At 44.8% G+C, this 19,812-nt stretch overlaps 1 long non-coding RNA gene across 1 annotated transcript; it reads left to right on the top strand.

Moving 5' to 3' along the window:
- The first annotated feature begins 3,963 nt into the window (after positions 1–3,963).
- Positions 3,964–16,049, top strand: LOC127805012 (uncharacterized). The gene is made up of 3 exons (XR_008023794.1): positions 3,964–4,872; positions 5,059–5,144; positions 15,682–16,049. It is a non-coding gene; the product is annotated as an uncharacterized LOC127805012 (long non-coding RNA).
- Positions 16,050–19,812: the final 3,763 nt, after the last annotated feature.

Raw genomic sequence — 19,812 nt, 5'->3', positions numbered from 1 at the left:
TCCCGCCTGACCCCAAGCATTAATGAGAGTTTAGATTGACCCCTCATCCATCATTCACATGAACGGTCTTTTGGCCCTTCACAACCAGGACTTCTAGTCCCATGGCTCTCACACGCATATCAATGCATGCCTAACTCCTTTATCCCCCAATTTGGATTCCTCTAGATTCCAGCTCAACTCACTGGGGATTTTCCATCTCATATAAACACCCGCTAGGGTCCATTTGCCACACACCTATCCTTTCTTAGGATAAATCTCGTTTCATCATGAAACCAACTAAGATCCACTCATACCCTAGGCACATCCCCTCTGGGATCGCTATAGCGGTACAATCACATGGCACCCTATGCATTTATCTTGCACACTTCACACCTGACTCGCCTCGGAGTCTTTCTACAAGCTACCAACGTCATGCCTACCTTGGCCATGACAGGTATATGCTTCACATGCTTGCTCTACCTAGAGCCTTTCTACAAGCAACTTTAGCTTGCTCCCTTCCCGAAGCTCGTCACACAACTCGTTGACGACTCCCTTCCTTGGGCTTCGAGCTAATTTCAGCCTTAACTCACCCTAGTTCAAGCACACAACCCTTAGCACACCACCTCTATGGGAACAACTCAATTCCCTCATACATGCTTGACCATATCCCTATCATAGGGATACTCTGCTAATCCCTTCCCAGATTAGATATACCTCGGGCTCTCCTTGCCCCATCATGATTCCTACCATGACTTGGCTTCGTGTCCCCACACGAGCCTCAACACTTCAATCACAAGGAACTCTCATTCTCAGAATGCCTCAAGAAACCCCAAATTTCCACATGCGGGCTCTCTATACCAATACCCACACTTGGGCATTTGACTCTTCTTTGCTCAACCCGTATATCTCTTACGGTATATCATCTCAACCCATGATGTTTTCCTATTCCTATAGTAGGAATATTCGAGCATTCCATTCACATCACCATAAACCTCAATGCCTCGACCCAACTCCTAGGGTCCTCAGTCACTTATGGTCCCACTTCCAAGGTCTTTAGATTAACCTTCAACCACATAACTCCAAGCATCCTCCACTTGACGCTCCAATCGTCGCTCTAATACCAAACTGTGATGCCTCGTTCCCACTTATGGATGCCACTCGTGAACAATTACCCGAATTGCCCACCTGCCCGGCCTTTGGTGACTGGCGGACTATGTTTCAACACGAAACGTCCTAGGTGGGAACTAGGCTCGTCCTTCCCTTCCTGCAACCCCAAGATTCACTAGCAGAATTGAGTTTAACCATATCGCACTTGGCTAAAAGAAATCTCATTAAGATGCCCAATCTCCATTTTCTTATTTATTTTAATTCTTCTTCCATCCAAAAATTTTACCGGGCTCCATAAATTTCACCATTTCAATCAACCCATTGATTTCCCAAAAAGATTTGAGGAAAACTCAAAAATTCCATTTTTTCAAAAATTCGGCATTTATCTCCAAAAATGCCCGAAAAATCCTTTTATTTTGAAAATTCGTTTAGGGCCCAAAATCAATTAAGAAATGCCACATTTGCCAAAAATTCCAAATTTTAAAAACAATTTGGCCGACGGGGCCTACGGCGTGCCCTTGGGGCCCGCCTAAGGCCCAGCTACGCGCTGGCTGCACACACAGGCCGTTGACGCGCGCGACTGCTGCTTGCCTGCTGCCACCATCTTTCTTTCTTACTTTCTTTTTTTTCCTTTGGGCTTCCTAACCCAAATATTCCAGAAATTAAAATTAATAAATGAACTTCACATTCATTCAATTTTTGCCTCCATTTTTCCATAATTAAGGCTTAAACAATACTCTTGATGCTTCCACAAATACATCAAAACCTCCACATTTCCAACTAAAAATCACATGATTTATCTTCTTTGGTGCTTCCCACAACACAAACCAAAAATGAGACTTGTACCCAACCTAGGCTTCAACATGCCATAATCCAACATCTTATTTCAAATTAACATCAATCATTCCAAATTATAAAATACACCCATGGACTTAGGCTTTAACAAGTCATTACCAACCAAATAAATTACATTGTATAAATCAAACACAACAACATAGGCTTCCATAAGCCATAATAAACTCTTGGATCTTCATTCCCATGCTTCCCTATGCCATTCCACATTGCCTTGACTTTTCTCATGCTTTTACAACCTATATGTGAGGGTAAAACCTCATGAGCTATTAAGCTCAATAAGGGTGCAATGCAAAATAAATATGAACATAACAAGATTGTATGATGCCAAATGCATGCAAGTGTGGCTAGGTCTCTTTGCCCTCACAACCCACCAAGGTCAGAGGCATCAACCCACCATTCCAATCATGTTCCCAAACTACCCTATGGCCATAAGTCTCATGAACACAATAGAACATGTCAAATGCAACATACACATTTATGAACCATACTTACAACACATTGCAAGGCCACCCTCCCTTGGGGCCATCCTTTACCTCATTCTTTTCTTTGAAGCTTTAAATCCTCATCTCAAGAGAGCTCCCATAATCATCTTCTCCCATCTAACGTGACATTCCAACAAGTCACTTACTTTGCATACAAGCATACTAAAATAAAGAGAAGAAAGAATAAAACTTACCTTAACTTCTACTTCTTTTCTTCTCAATTCTTCTTCATTTCTTTCCTCCATGAGAGACTTATCTCTTTCTTTCTTTCTTTCTTTGAAATGGAAAAATTTGAGACAAATGATTTCTTTCCCTTTATATACTACTCTTGTCTTGAAATCTCAAGTTCAAGACTCCATCTTAGCTCTTGATTTTCATTTGCTTTTTGAGAGAAAATCCCGACCACACAAGAAAGCACAATCCATGTGCTTTTGCCTTGATTAATCTCATCAATTGGATTTTATTCACTTTTCAAGAGAAGATCTCAACCTTCAATTAAAAGCACAATCCAAGTGTTTTTAAAGGCTTTAATCTCAACCACACATCTCTTAATATTTGGCAATCCATGCCATTTCTTCTCTTTAAATCCTCACCTTTGGATTCATTCCCTTTTCAAGAATAGATCTCATCCATTGGATTCTTGAATTTTTCCTTTATTTATCATTTACTTAAATGAGACTATTTTCATAACCATCACACTTGAGAGACATAATTAATTTTTTTCTCATTTAATTTAATGGGACCATTTTCCACCATTAATGCATGACTAATTTATTTTCTTTTGGATTTTTCTTTTAATCCAACACCATCATGCCTCCCATTAAATGCTTGAAAGACTAATTTCAATTCTTTTGCATTTTATTAAATCTCCCCATTTAACTTGGACCACATTAAGCCATGTGTGTAATACCCGGTATTACATTGTATTGAAAATAAATAGATTTTTATTAATTTGGCAGGACCTTGGGTGGTCCGGGAAGGCCAAAGGTCAATTTCGAGTAATTAATTAATAAAATTGCCGAATTGACGACTGGGAGTGCCTCGGGACTTGGATGTCTAGGGAAGAGGGCAAGAGATTGATGAGTGTCTCGAGATGAGATTAATGACGCTGGAACCAGTCCAATCGGGAATAATTTTCGAAATAAATTTTGTATAAGCCCGAGTGAGTGCCAATACCGAATAGTCGGAGGGGAACTCCTGGAAGCTGAGGGGACCCTAAGGGTGGTTCGGTTTTCTGAGTAAGGCAACTCTTAAGTGTTTTCGGGTCGAATAAAGGTCCCGTGAAGGCACAGGGACGAAGTCGGTATTTTCGAGTAACGGTCGGCTATTAATTTTGATAAATCAACATGTGGTGTGGCTTGATGATAATTTAATTAAGCCTTGAAGGGGCCAAGTGCAATTAACAAATTCCTTGAGTGGGATTAATGATTCTTAGAAGTAAAATAATTGAGAAATTGGAGGATTAAGTGTCTAAATAATTTATATATGTATTTATATATATATAGGCGCATGTAATTATAGGCAGAGCCGCGAGCTTGCTGCCATTTCAAAATTTGAAATCAACTAAGAGAGAAAGAGAGAGGGAGAGTGAGGGCTGAGAGCCTTCGTGAGATTGCTCGGGAGAGCAGCCGAGAGTGAGGGATAGAGAGTTTGAGAGTGTGAGGACCGATCGGCCATGGCAGCAACTGCCATGGCCGATGATAGAAGCAGGTTGCAGCAGGCCAGGGGCGGTTTCGGGTGGAGCTTCGAGCAGCACGGAGGCAGCCTAAAGTCGACAGCAACGGCAGCTAGAAGCAAGGTCGATGCTAGGTGCGTTGGAGGTTGGCGATGGCAGCCATGGCAGCTCAAATAGTGTGCTAGGCAGAGCTGGAGTGGCCGCGAGGTAGCTGGCGAGCTCGGTAGGGGCCGATGTGGCTGCTGGCTAGGCCGGATGCGACTTGGGTGGCCAAACCGCAAGCTCCCAAGGTCGGCCATGGCGGATGCGAGTTGCAGCGCGCAAGGGAGCTGCCAGCCGTGTGTTGCTGCAATGGAGGCAGCCCGCAAGGAGGGCCACGATGCAGTCGGTGGCCGCCGAGGACGGTGCTACGAGCAACGAAGGGCGGCACAACAAGGCGGCGGTGGCTGCTTGTGCGCAGCCGTGCGCGAAGAAGGAAGAAGAGCAGTTGCGCGGGAATGCGAAGGAGGAAGAAGATGAACAGGGGAAGGGAAAAGAAAATAAAGAGAAAAAGAAAAATAAAAGAAAAGAAAAAAATGAAAATTTTGGAAAATAAGGGAAAAATGGAGAAAAATCCCGAAAAAATTCCAGAAAAAGTGGGGAAAGTTCTGGAAATTAATTTGGGGCCCGAGGAGCGTGTTGGAGGCCGAGAATGGGATTTGGGCCCAAGATTTGCAGCTCAAGAGGCAATGCCGGGTGAGCGTTTTCCCGATGTCTTCTCCAGAATTAATTGAGGTAAATTAATCTAATTATTTTCATTATGTGAGATAATGAATTATGTAGTAATAGCTGGATTTCACCCTGTGTTGGGGTTATTTGAAATTTGTTAATGGATGATTTTGGTGATGTGCGGCATAGTTGAGGGCATTGGTTTAATGCCGGAGGTTAATGGAGTTGAGATTTTTGTGTGTTTGCCTCTAGGTTCGACCGGGGAAGACAGTGATTCAAGAAGAACTTGAGATTCACGCTGGAGTTCGTGCCGAGGCAAAGTTGAAGCTTCGAGCTAGGTAAGGGACGGCTCCATGTGGAGGTGGCCTTGCAAGTAGGTAAATGTGTTTGATAATGTTTTTATGTTGCATTGGCATGTAGTGGTTATATCTTGTGTGATGCAAGCTCTAGTGGACCTGTGGCCATAAGGAGGACTAGTGGTGGGGGCTGATAGGTTGATGCCTCAAATCTTAGTGGGTTGTGAGGATGTGTGAGCCTAGCCTCATTTGCATGCATTTGGCATACATAAACATGATTATATTCATATTTACATGCATTGCACCCTTACTGAGTCTTTATGACTCAAGAGGTTTCACCTCATGTGTAGATATTACAAGTCCAGAGGCAAGCAGGGATGGCGCCGGGAAGCTGTTGTGGCAATTAAATTTGTTGCTTGAGATGTGTTGTTGTGTATTCCCTTGTAAATTTTTATATGTATTCATGTAATTGAGTGTAAGCGATATTGAGCATTAGATGTATTTAATTGTGATAATCATCATAGTGTGATAAATGATTGTGAGATGGTTCTTTGGATATGGCTTAGTCGGCCAAGATGAGTTTCGGACCAAGTAAAGATCAGCAAGGTACGTTCTCATAAATTCCCAGTACTCAGCGAAGTGTTTGTATGCTAGCTTGTGCCTGGGTCACCTCTGGCTTGCTATGGGGCGAGCTAAAGAGAGATGAAGCTCACTCGGGTTTCGGGTTTCAGTCCGCTGTGTTTTCTTGATTGTGTTGGGACCGATTCTTGAGTGGAGCGAAGGGAAGGACGAAGCCTAGTTCCCACCTAGGGCGTTTCCCTTGAAACATAGTCCAACCCTTCAGATGTGGTTTGATAGGTGAGTAATCTGGTCGATTATTTACCAGTGGCGCTCGTAAGTGGGAGCGCGTCGTTACAGTTGGTATCAGAGCATGGCTAGCTGTATAAGTGGGGAAGGCTAGCGTGCTTAAGTGTTAAGTGTGGTCGGTTAAGTGATTAATGTGAGTAATTGCCAGGGTTTTGGAATAGAGGATGTCTGGCATGATTGAATGTAAGTCGGAATGTCTTAACTGCTGAGTTGGGGTCGAGAACAATTGATTTGAAATTTTGAGATTTCAATGTAAGGTTGGTCCGATAACCTTGAAAGTTGGACAAGTGGACCGAGGACCCTAAGGGATTGGGTCAAGTCATTGAGGCCTGCAATGGCCTGTTTGGATATTCCTGTTTTTGGGATGAGAAAATACCCTGGATTGAGAAGATATACCTGTGAGAGGTATACGAGTTGAGCAATGAGGAACCAAAAACCCGAGTGTGGGTGTTAGTGTCAAGAGAACTCGAATGTGGCATTTCAAGGATATGAAGTGTTTAAACAATGGGAACTCCTTGAGATTGAAGTGTTGAGGCTCGTGTGGGGACACGAAGCCGAAGCATGACTAGTTCGGCAGGGGATTAGTGGACTGTCCCTATGCTAGGGATTTGCCGAGCATGTTCGAGGGAATAGAGTTATGCCTTGGAAGTGGTGCAGTAAGGCCTGTACGCTCGAGATAAAATGAGCTAAAGTGGGTGTTAGCTCGAGGCCCAAGGAAAAGATTCGACATCAGGCGATGTGACGAGCTACTAGGAATAAGGTTGCTTGCAGAAAAGCTCTGTGGGAAGTATGCATGTAATGCAGTTGTGTGTCATGGCCAGTGAAGGCATGGCGTAAGAAAAATCCGGAACGACTCTGAGGAGAGTCGGGATGCTAGACAAATGTGATGCGACATGATCGTATTGTTATGATAATCCCAGAGGGGATGTGCCTAGGGTATAAGTGGACCTTAGTTGGTTTCACGATGAGACGAGGTCTATCCTTGGGAATGATAGGCGTGTGGCAAGTGGACCCTAGTGGGTGTTTGCACGAGATGGAAGTCCCAAGTGAGTCGAGCTGGAATTTAGGGGAATCCAGATTGGGTATTAAAGAGTTGGTCATGTGTTGATATGCGCGTGAGAGCCATTGGGTTTGAAGTCCTGATTGAGTAAGGCCAAGTGACCGTTCATGTGATCGATGGATGAGGGGCCAATCAAAACTCTCATTATGACGCTTGGGGTCTAGTGGGACGCCTAAGGTCGGGAGATGAGAGGTGAATAGACCCTCATTATGATGCCTGGGGTCGTGATGACACCTAAGGTCTCGAGACCCTTGATGGGAGACATGGAGGTCACCCAATGAAGGGTATGAGCAGTGTGTGGGCCGAGGGTAGTGAATTGTGGCAACAGGACATCCGTAGGCTATGAGAGCAATGGAAATGCCAACTACGGATGCCAAGTGGACAGGGGCATGCTAAGCAATGTAAAGGCCCCGAATTTTATATTCCAAGTCATGGGAGCCTGAGAGAGGCCTGTTGGAAAGCCAAGCTGGGTGTCGTGACTGAATGCACTATGGGTGTGCAAGGAGAGACGAGAGGTCTCAATTTACCTGAAGGGTAATGGTAGGAGTACGATGGTTATGAGTACCGGAGCTCGAGATAGGTTCAACATGTTGGTTGTTGTTTGAGAGCCTCTTAAGCGATAAGAGATGTAGAGTCTTGAGGAGCGAGACTCATGGTGTAAGCTTGAGATTATCAAGGCAAGGATAATCAAGTGAGATGGCTTGGTAAGATGGTGGTGGAACCATCGTAGCTCGGGGAGGCTTTAAGTAGCCTTGATGCTAAGGGTGCAAGGCTCGATGTGACGGATCTGATGCTATGGACCGTGTGGCAGAGGACTAATGAGTTGGCTCACGTTGAGGGCAAGTGGCCCATAGGCCTGAGCAATTTAGTGAACTGCAAGTGACGGTCAAATGCCGAAGATTTGGAGCAGCACCCTAGGAAATTTGGTCAGGTGAGACCAAGAATCTCCTGTAAAGGATAGGACATCTAGAGTAGTCCTAAGGAAGAATCGTGAACGCGGTAATGATCCGATAGATTGTTGTCAAGTAGGACGCCTGGTAAGAATAGTGGCTGCGAGCGTGGCAAGGTAGTCATGTAAAGTTCGATATCAGAGGTGTGACAGAAAGGCTGAAAGTCACACTACGGGGTGCGAAACAGATCAGAGTGGGACCTGAGCCATGCTGTCGGAAACTGTTGTTGGGCCAGTGTAAGGGAGCCACACGGCAATAATGATTGGGTGTTAACTCTCTGAAGCACAGGACGACACAATGGGGAACCAGTGTTGGGCCAATGTATGAGAGTGACACGGTGATGGTGACCAGGTGTTGGCTCACCTAAAGCACAGGGCAACACAGTGATTATGCAGATGGTCAGGGGCTAAAGATTTGTGAAATGCGATTAGGGCGTTGCACCCGAGTCAAGGGTTAAGCCCTTTATTACGATAAGTAGTGTCGAAGTGGTTTGACGAATGTTTGGGTGTTGTAGCACTTCGAGATGTTTGAGGAAGAAACCTGAGGAAAAGAAACGGGTATAGCTTGGGAATAACGCTACGGTTGATACCTATCGTTGACGGGTCTAATGCTAAGGACCACTGGATATAGACGGTTAGTTCACGAGAGGGACTGCAGCCCTCTATGTGGAGTAACTTGTCTACGGTGGAGACGGTTAGACGCCGAAGACCTGGGGTATGCTGTAGGTTATGCCTGGGCCAAACTTAAATTTCCGTGAGGGTTTAAAATCATGGTAGTGCTTTTGGTGTCAAGGCAGTAAGAAGATTTATGAAACGAGGGGGTGATACCTTGTGGTGTGAAAACAAGATGCGTGGCGATGCTCCTTGCTAAAGGATGCTAATGTAGTTGTGGTTAAATTTGATCGAAGTTGATCGGGTAAGCTGAGATGAGAGACCCGTGTGACCTTGCGGTGATGCAAGAAGATGTGTCGATTTGTGGAGCCGGTAAATGGCTTTAGAATGTTACGTAAGTGCCGTAGAGGCCGAGACTTACGAGTTGGAAGCCAACCATGAGATATTATTGAAGCATGTAAAAGGCTTCGAGTAAGGGGATCTCTAATCTGTGAGGTGAGCTGTGGCAGGCTAAGCAAGTGGATAAGGCACGGTTTGAAATCTATGAAGGCTCGTGATTGCACAGTCTAAAGTTAGTTCTAATGTGTCGATGCGAAAATGAGGAAGTATCCTCATGAAGCACTGGATGGATTTCCGGTTGATGACACGGGATTAGTTTCCAGGTGGAAGCACTTGATGGCAATGATAGGAGCGTGAGGCTCGAGGGCCGTGATGTAAAGCCTTACGGATTGACCGTGTACTAAAAGATTCAGCGGGTCCTGGTGGTTAGATCAGGCGAAATTTGAGAAAGAGATCCAACGTGATAAAAGACGGTTGGTCAAGGCAAAGTTGTGCCACTTGAAGAAGTGCTACTCTGTAGCGAGAGTTATAGATGGCAGTGTTGAAATGTGGCTTAGGTAGAACTTGGGATGTTCTTCCAAGAAAAGGTTGGGTATGGGGCCACAATACTAGATGGACTTCCTAAGGCACTACAACTTTAACAGGAGGGATCACCCGGGGAAAGCTAGCGTAATGGTAAGTGCCTGAGTGGGAAGAGGAGTCCTACGGCATCGCATGGAAGTGCGAGTTCCACAGGAATGGTAGGGGTGATTTCCAGTGGGTGGAGTTTAAAATCGAAGTCATAGTCGAGGATTACAAGTGTAGTGCCTGGAGGAAGGTTGCATTGATTATGAGCTGGGAGATCCGGCTAGAGCTAATCGAGTCAATTAGATGGAAGGTGAGGGCAAAAATTAAGATGTCACCAATGGGTGAAGAGAGCTCGAAAAAAAAAAAAAAAAATTGGGACGAGATTGGTCCCCAGGAATGGTGTTTAGGTGATGAAATCACTGAAGGATCATGAACGAGGAAACAAAGCATGCAACGGAAGCGTTTTAAAATCAAAATCGTTCCTCGTATTGTTAAGAATCTAGGAGACTTACTTTTGCGGCGGATTACCGGACGGAATGGAGCGATGGGAGCTTCTTCGCGTGATGGAGACGACGGCTGTCCTGCTAGCCTTCGGCTCCGTCGCATCAGAACTCAAACGCACCCTTTCGATCTTCCGGAGTATGGCTCGAACTCGTGGCCTCTCTTCGGTGAAGAAGAATGAAAAACGACTTGGATGAAAAAACAACTAAAGAGAGATATATATAGGGAGAACCCTAGGGTTAAAACCCTAGTGGGCCAAACCCTAATGGGCCAAGATCTTTTAATTAATTTTCTAATTGGGTTAGCCCAATTAATTAATTAAAAACCCTAATGAACTATTATTTTATTCTAGCCCAATGGACCATTCTGAATAAAATAATTCTCTCTCAATGTAATTCATCCAACAAGCCAAATGTATTAAAAAATACATGAGTTACATCGAGCTACCCCGGGGACCAAAAGACAAATTATTCACGGCTACTAAAATGACCAAAATATCCCTGCTACCTAGTAGCTATATTTTGTCATTCTAAGTGTTCCAACTATCACCATATGGTAACACTGACCCCACGAATAATTTTGCATATGCCATGTCTTTGACCTACTAGTGTAATGACGAAAATACCCCTCTGCGTAACACCCATCATTTAGAAAGGAATAATGTACTAACACCTTTCTAAATGACTTCTACCATCCTTAGATCACTAGTCCAATAATCCGTGACTACTCGAATGTACTTGCTTATCACTGGGAGCTACCCAGAAGCACACACTCTTAAGTCACGTTCCCAGGGCCCTGGATTATTCGATTATTCTTGGACAATCACAAGGGGGTGAATCACAGAAACTATCTTGTATTAGTCTGTCTTAGCTAATTAGAAACCATACTCCCAACTCAAAAGGATATTGATCTTTGATAGACCTCACCTACAATGAATCTAAGAATATAGCTCTAGGTTCACTAGACCACCAACTAATACTCAAGTATTAGAGTACTCGTCCACGTAGTAGCAGTGATAGACTAGCTCCATGATAATTAGTACTTTGTCATTAGCTTCTATCACAGGTCCACTCTACGCATTCCAAATGCGCTTGTACAATTAGAGTAAACGGACTGTTTACTGGCTAAGGCAAGCCATCCTCCATTAGGATCTATTGCACAATGATCTTATCATGATAGAATGCCCAGTTCTATCAAAAGATCAAGAGTTATATTTTCTTGCTTATTAAGTACCCATGATTCATGCCTAACTGTGAAGAACGACCCATCACATGAATCACTTACTTAATAGCATGGACACCTTTCCAACAATTAAATGCAAATAATATATGTGCCATAAACTGAATAAAAGAAACATCATTACCATAAATTAAACAAAACGTGTCTTTAGGGCATACATTTCCAACAATCACCTGGTAGCTGTGAGTGCTATACAGCTAGAGATACCGTGATGTGTGGGCAATTGATGAAAGGTTAACCTCATGGCTAAAGGTTAAGGATTGTGAAAGGAAATCAACCAGTGGAGTTGATTGGCGATCAGTTAGGGGTAGCCGATGGCGACCGAAGACGCCGACCGGTGGTAGCGGCAGCAGCAATGCAGCGGTTGGCCAGGGTCGTGGGGCATCGTGAGAGTAGTCGGTCAATGGCTTGGGTGGCTCATGAGTCGCGGTTGCGATTGGATGTGGCGCTATGCGATGGCAAGAGGTCGTCTTAGCTGATAATGATGGCATTAGAGCCAATGTGGACTCTCACTGAGGTGTGAGCTGATTGAAGCAAAAGTTATAAGAGGTCTGGGAGAAGCCAGAGTCTCTCAGGGAATTAGCTAGCTGCTATAAGCATAGCAAAGTGATGAGGAAGGCGGCTTAAGAGTGGGGTCATGCCGGTTGCGTTGAGCAGTGAAGATTCATGGAGCAGCGAGTCTTTTGAGATGGCATGGTAGTGTCATCGTCGCTGCTAGGGAAAAGATGTCAGGAAGGTCAAAGATAACCATTTTGCATGGTAAGGCCTCGAAGCCAAGTGTGAATGGCCATGAAGGCTGGTGCCTGTGAAATTTGAGAAGAAATGACCGTGGAGAGAAATTCGTTACTGTTAAGGTGATTGTCCTTGCCGAGAAGGAACAAAGAGAACCATTATGCATGGTTTAAATCAGGTGTCTATTGCGGGTTGAGAATGAACCTGATGTAGGATGGCTGAAACTTTCGTGCCTCAAGGGTAAGAGGCTTGTTGAGAAATGTGAGATTTAAAAAGTCCCAATGAGATTGAAGCGGGGCGAGTAAATTTGGATAGAAGACCGCTACAAGAGTGGGGGTGTTACCATGTTAGTTGTTGTGATGCAGACCAAAGGCACGAGTCATCCTACGGGTGCGTTGCAATAAGGGGTTGTACAGATGGTAATAAATCAATCACTTGTGCCACGCACTGTGGGTGATGACGAGGGTCGATTAATGGTTCCGCAACCTTAAGCAAAGTGGTAGGATCCTTGACTCGCGGTAGGGTTTAACAGCCAAGGTAAGGCCCGGCATGGGGCATGATTGTGAAGGCCAAAATGAAGTGAAGATGTGTAGGGGGTTGCTCAGTGAAAAGTTCCCTGTTATGGGTATGAAACCCCTACTAGCGTGTGATATCGGCTAATAAGAAGGCCTAAGTACCTCTGTGTGCTTATGCGAAGAGCTCCTGGTTGGGAGAAGGTTGTGACCCGAGTATGATTAAGCTCGAGGTGAGATGGTAATGGTGCATGTATCGTCAAGCTCGAGTTGGACTCGGGTAATGCACGTATGGTTGAAATGTATAATTACCTGACATGGTGTTAGGTATATCGATTTTGCGTAACCATATCGATAAATGAGGGTCGGCTGGTCAAAGTAGAAGACTATGTATGAAATGGTCGAAGTTGGCTGGGTGGGCCAAATGGTCGCTTCCCGCGCAGTGATAGCAGGATTAGTTGATCGGTAATGAGAGGTTGCCATGAAGATCGACTCAATCTTCGCATGCGTGTGATTAATGGCGGTATGCTATGATAAATGGGTGTCTGGGTGTCTTGTGGGCACTAAAAGAAACATTGCAGCTGATGATCAGTGCTAAGACGTGCTGGTTGGACCAGCGTAAAATCGTGGCCATGTGTGATTGGCAGTGGGAACGTTGCCATGTGTGATCGGCGTAAAATCGTGGTAGACTGATCAGTAATGCAATGTTTGTGAGAGTTGTTTCGGGTGATGCAGAAAGGGAAATGGGAAGTAAACCTACAAATTGATGCTTCGAGGCAGAGAAAATTCATTTGGAGATGAATGTCGTTACAGTAAGCATGACCAGCGACTAGTGGTGCCGTTTGGCGGGAGGCCAAGGCGATATTCGGTTGGTGAACGTCCTCGAGATGTGGAGGACCAAATACCTAAATGAAGCCTTGAGGTGGGAATAACCCAAGGTGAAGGCTAAGAAATGGTTCGGCTACGAGATTCTCGAGCAAGAGGTTCGGAGAATAGCCAGAGAATGTGATTATCTTGGGCAAGAGATAAAGGAAAAGTGAATTTCGAGGACGAAATTCTTTAAGGAGGGTGGAATGTAATACCCGGTATTACATGGTATTGAAAATAAATAGATTTTTATTAATTTGGCAGGACCTTGGGTGGTCTGGGAAGGCCAAAGGTCAATTTCGAGTAATTAATTAATAAAATTACCGAATTGACGACTGGGAGTGCCTCGGGACTTGGATGTCCAGGGAAGAGGGAAAGAGATTGATGAGCGTCTCGAGATGAGATTAATGACGCTGGAACCAGTCCAATCGGGAATAATTTTCGAAATAAATTTTGTATAAGCCCGAGTGAGTGCCAATACCGAATAGTCGGAGGGAACCTCCTGGAAGCTGAGGGGACCCTAAGGGTGGTTCGGTTTTCTGAGTAAGGCAACTCTTAAGTATTTTCGGGTCGAATAAAGGTCCTGTGAAGGCACAGGGACGAAGTCGGTATTTTCGAGTAGCGGTCGGCTATTAATTTTGATAAATCAACATGTGATGTGGCTTGATGATAATTTAATTAAGCCTTGAAGGGGCCAAGTGCAATTAACAAATTCCTTGAGTGGGATTAATGATTCTTAAAAGTAAAATAATTGAGAAATTGGAGGATTAAGTGTCTAAATAATTTATATATGTATTTATATATATATAGGCGCATGTAATTATAGGCAGAGCCGCGGGCTTGCTGCCATTTCAAAATTTGAAATCAACTAAGAGAGAAAGAGAGAGGGAGAGTGAGGGCTGAGAGCCTTCGTGAGATTGCTCGGGAGAGCAGCCGAGAGTGAGGGATAGAGAGTTTGAGAGTGTGAGGACCGATCGGCCATGGCAGCAACTGCCATGGCCGATGATAGAAGCAGGTTGCAGCAGGCCAGGGGCGGTTCCGGGTGGAGCTTCGAGCAGCACGGAGGCAGCCTAAAGTCGATAGCAACGGCAGCTAGAAGCAAGGTCGATGCTAGGTGCGTTGGAGGTTGGCGATGGCAGCCATGGCAGCTCAAACAGTGTGCTAGGCAGAGCTGGAGTGGCCGCGAGGTAGCTGGCGAGCTCGGTAGGGGCCGATGTGGCTGCTGGCTAGGCCGGATGCGACTTGGGTGGCCAAACCGCAAGCTCCCAAGGTCGGCCATGGCGGATGCGAGTTGCAGCGCGCAAGGGAGCTGCCAGCCGTGTGTTGCTGCGATGGAGGCAGCCCGCAAGGAGGGCCAAGATGCAGTCGGTGGCCGCCGAGGACGGTGCTACGAGTAACGAAGGGCGGCACAACAAGGCGGCGGTGGCTGCTTGTGCGCAGCCGTGTGCGAAGAAGGAAGAAGAGCAGTTGCGCGGGAATGCGAAGGAGGAAGAAGATGAACAGGGGAAGGGAAAAGAAAATAAAGAGAAAAAGAAAAATAAAAGAAAAGAAAAAAATGAAAATTTTGGAAAATAAGGGAAAAATGGAGAAAAATCTCGAAAAAATTCCAGAAAAAGTGGGGAAAGTTCTGGAAATTAATTTGGGGCCCGAGGAGCGTGTTGGAGGCCGAGAATGGGATTTGGGCCCAAGATTTGCAGCTCAAGAGGCAATGCCGGGTGAGCGTTTTCCCGATGTCTTCTCCAGAATTAATTGAGATAAATTAATCTAATTATTTTCATTATGTGAGATAATGAATTATGTAGTAATAGCTGGATTTAACCCTGTGTTGGGGTTATTTGAAATTTGTTAATGGATGATTTTGGTGATGTGCGGCGTAGTTGAGGGCATTGGTTTAATGCCGGAGGTTAATGGAGTTGAGATTTTTGTGTGTTTGCCTCTAGGTTCGACCGGGGAAGACAGTGATTCAAGAAGAACTTGAGATTCACGCTGGAGTTCATGCCGAGGCAAAGTTGAAGCTTCGAGCCAGGTAAGGGACGGCCCCGTGTGGAGGTGGCCTTGCAAGTAGGTAAATGTGTTTGATAATGTTTTTATGTTGCATTGGCATGTAGTGGTTATATCTTGTGTGATGCAAGCTCTAGTGGACCTGTGGCCATAAGGAGGACTAGTGGTGGGGGCTGATATGTTGATGCCTCAAATCTTAGTGGGTTGTGAGGATGTGTGAGCCTAGCCTCATTTGCATGCATTTGGCATACATAAACATGATTATATTCATATTTACATGCATTGCACCCTTACTGAGTCTTTATGACTCATGAGGTTTCACCTCATGTGTAGATATTGCAAGTCCAGAGGCAAGCAGGGATGGCGCCGGGAAGCTGTTGTGGCAATTAAATTTGTTGCTTGAGATGTGTTGTTGTGTATTCCCTTGTAAATTTTTATACGTATTCATGTAATTAAGTGTAAGCGATATTGAGCATTAGATGTATTTAATTGTGATAATCATCATAGTGTGATAAATGATTGTGAGATGGTTCTTTGGATATGGCTTAGTCGGCCAAGATGAGTTTCGGACCAAGTAAAGATCAGCAAGGTACGTTCTCATAAATTCCCAGTACTCAGCGAAGTGTTTGTATGCTAGCTTGTGCCTGGGTCACCTCTGGCTTGCTATGGGGCGAGCTAAAGAGAGATGAAGCTCACTTGGGTTTCGGGTCTCAGTCCGCTGTGTTTTCTTGATTGTGTTGGGACCGATTCTTGAGTGGAGCGAAGGGAAGGACGAAGCCTAGTTCCCACCTAGGGCGTTTCCCTTGAAACATAGTCCAACCCTTCAGATGTGGTTTGATAGGTGAGTAATCTGGTCGATTATTTACCAGTGGCGCTCGTAAGTGGGAGCGCGTCGTTACAATGTGTCACTCCAAGACACCAACCTTGGCTCTCAAGTTCTAATCTCATCCCTCCATGTGGCATCACCATATTTATCCACCAATTTAGGGAAAAATAATTATTTTCATAAATAATTGAATATCCTCCATTTTCCAAATATTCTATAATTAAATTCCTTTATGGAACTTACTCCAAAATTATCAAAATATCCTTTGTGAATTATTAATCCCATATATCTCCACATAAATACAAAAATAAGAATTTAATTCACTTCCATACTTAATTTCACCTAAGAATTATTTTCAATTTACCAAAATACCCTTTTTATTGGACTTCACTATCCAAATTGACAAAATGCCCCTCTCATAGTACACCCTCATTCTCAAGGATACAACACATTCTCAAGGGTATTTTTGGAAGTTTCACACTTCCTTTTTTATTCTCTTAACACCGGTAACACCGGGTGTTACATTCCACGCTCCTTAAAAGAATTTTGCCCTCGAAATTCACTTTACCAAACTCTCCTACCCAAGACAATCACATTCTCGGGCTACATGCCAAATTTTCATGCTCGAGAATCTCATAGCCTATCCATTTCTCACATTTACCTCGGGTTATACCCCCCTTGAGGCTTTGCTTAGGCTTTTGGTCCCCCAACTCTCGAGGACATTTTCCAACTGAATAACGCTTTGGCCTACTGCCAAATCACACTACTGGTTGCTGGTCATGCTTACTACAACGCTGTCCATCTCCAGATGGATTTTCTCTGCCTCGAAGCATCACTTTGCAATCCACTTCCTATTTTCCCATCAATCGAACAAACTCTCACTAACATTGCATAACTGATCAGACTACCACAACTTTACGCCGATCACACATGGCAACGTTTCCCTTTGCCAATCACACATGGCCACGATTTTATGCTGGTTCAGCCAACAACGTCTTAGCACTGATCATCAGCTGTAATGTCTCTTTTATTGCCCACAAGACACTCTGACACCTATTCCACCATGGCATACCGTCATTAATCACATGCATGCTTAGCTTGAGTTGATCCCTATTGCAACTTCTGATTACTGATCAACTAACCAGGCTAACATTTGATGGGAAGCAACCATTTGGCCCACCTAGCTAACTTCGACCATTTCATACATGGCCTACTATCTTGACCAGCCGACCCTCATTTATCAATACGATTAAACATAATCACCATACCCAACACCATGCCAGGCTATTTCACATTACAACCATACGTGCACTACCCGAGCCCACCTCGAGCTTGGCGATGCACACACCATTACAATCTCACCTCGAGCTACAACCTCCTCCCAACAAGGAGTTCTTCGCACGAGCACATTGAGACACCTTGGCCTTCCTCATAGGCCGATACTACTCGCTAGTAGGGGTCTCATACCCATACCAGGGAACTCTTCACTGAGCAACCCTCTTCGATTCTTTGCCTCCTTTTCATCTTTTACCATAATGACCCATGCTAGGCCTTACCTTGGCTATTAAACCCTACCGCGAGTCAAGGATCCTACCATTCTACTTAAAGGCTTGGAACCATTAACCGACCCTCATCATAACCCACGGTGCGTGGCACAAGTGATTGGCTCATTACCATTTGCACAATCACTTATTGCATCGCATCTATAGGATGACTCGAGCCTTTGGTCCCTCACCATAACAAGCCAACATGGTTACACCCCCTACCCTTGTAGCGGTATTCTAGCCAATTTTCACTCGCCCAACTTCCATTTCATTGGAACCTTTCAATTCCCACCATTTCTTGACAGGGCCTCTTACTCTAGAGGCACAAAACCTTTCGGTCATCATAAATTAGGTTCATTCTCAATTTGCATTAGGCACCTAACTTAAACCATGCATGATGGTTCCCCTTGTCCTCCTCAACCAGGATAACACCAGGACTGCAATGAATTTCCATCCACGGTTATTGCATCTCACTCTTACAGGTCAACTTGACTCATACAACCTTAATCTTGGATTAGCTTTTCTCTACCATCTTGCCACTTCTCGGATGACTAACTAATCCCCTAAAAACTCCGGCTTCTCCTAGATTCTCCTTAAACCACTTTTTTTTTGCTACCATCAGCTCACACCACTCGGTGAGCGATTGTATTAGCTCTAATGCCACATCATCGGCTAGGACAACCTCCTGCCATTGCTTGGCCCACATCTAGGCATAATAATATAACTCAGGAGCTACCTATGCCACTGACCGACTACTCTCACGATGCCGCACGTCCTTTGGTGCAGAAGCAACTCAGCATTCTTGAGCTGAGGGGCTGACTCAACATTGGACGGTATAGTGGCCATGATCTTCGAGCTGAGGGGCTGACTCAACATTGCCCCCTGAGTCTCGCCCAACTTTGGCTTCAAGGCCGCAATCTCTTCTTCCAACTGATGTAATCTCCTTTCCTGCTACTGCTGCGCATACAACATACCAGAAGACTCTGCTGCCTCCTGGTGCCCGTCACCCGGATCGTGCCTCCAAGGCTCCGCCTCCCGCGAGCAGGATTCCTCCTCCCTCGAGGGTTCCTGCCTACCTTCCGTCCCAGAATGCTGGGCTTGCTGGTGCTGGCAATCCAGGAAACCAGTAAGCAACTCCGTCAATCGCTGAACCTGACCTTCCAATAGCACGATCTGATCAGGTGGGGGAAGAGGACCATCCGGATTACGGTCCCTTCCTAGCAAACTCCTTGGGGGGTTATGCTAGCTTGACTCTGGAATGGGGTTACCCCCGGCCGCCCGAGACTGCTGCCTCCTCATTGTCATTGAAATAAAAAAGACAACTTGAAACATCCCAACCAGTTGCACTGAACAGACAGAAAAGAAAAAGCCTCGTCCCCACGGTAGGCGCCAATTGATGATGCGGTGGCCGATCACCCTCCTTTTGCCTCTTCCAAAACACCTGCAATTGAGGCAGGGACTTGCTCTCCTGGTCGACCTCCAAGGCTCAAGTTAGATTACCAGAACAAGAATAAACTTAAGAGAGAATAATCCCCAATGTTTTGAGTGTTCCAGAGTTCAACCCCTTACCTCCTTCTGGCCTCCTTCCTTTTATCTTCTTGCTGAGATAAGAATTCTTTTGGAATCCTCGGGATCTCTATCCCGTTCTTCTCAGAATCTTATGGATAGGAATTCCATAATCGTAACCGCCTCCAAAGTGTTCGAGGTAGCTCCTACTCCCGTGATTCTCGACGGGACAATCGATCCCGAGAAGCCTGGAGAATCCTTGTTTAGTAATAGGCCAGCTGGCGCGGTGATATGTGCTTTCCACGTGTCTCTTTTGGATTCGAGCAGGATGACATTAGTGAGTTATTTCCTTTTGGATTCGAGCAGGATGACAAGAGAAACACCAATATAATTATATATAAATATATTTAGAATTATTTATATTTAGAACACCTATATATGATGGAGACGAGTTTAGAATTTATTTAAAATTATTTAATTCTCGTGTTGAGAGAATTTGTCAAGGTGGCAATTTAAGAATTTTTAAATGAGAAAAACAACAACAACAACATATTCAGCCTTTATCCCACTATGTAGGGTCAGCTATAT

This window comes from Diospyros lotus, chromosome 6 (genome assembly GCF_014633365.1).
Source record: "Diospyros lotus cultivar Yz01 chromosome 6, ASM1463336v1, whole genome shotgun sequence".
Lineage (NCBI taxonomy): Eukaryota > Viridiplantae > Streptophyta > Magnoliopsida > Ericales > Ebenaceae > Diospyros > Diospyros lotus.
The sequence above is the reverse complement of the archived record's forward strand: the minus strand, read 5'-3'. Positions and strand labels throughout refer to the sequence as shown.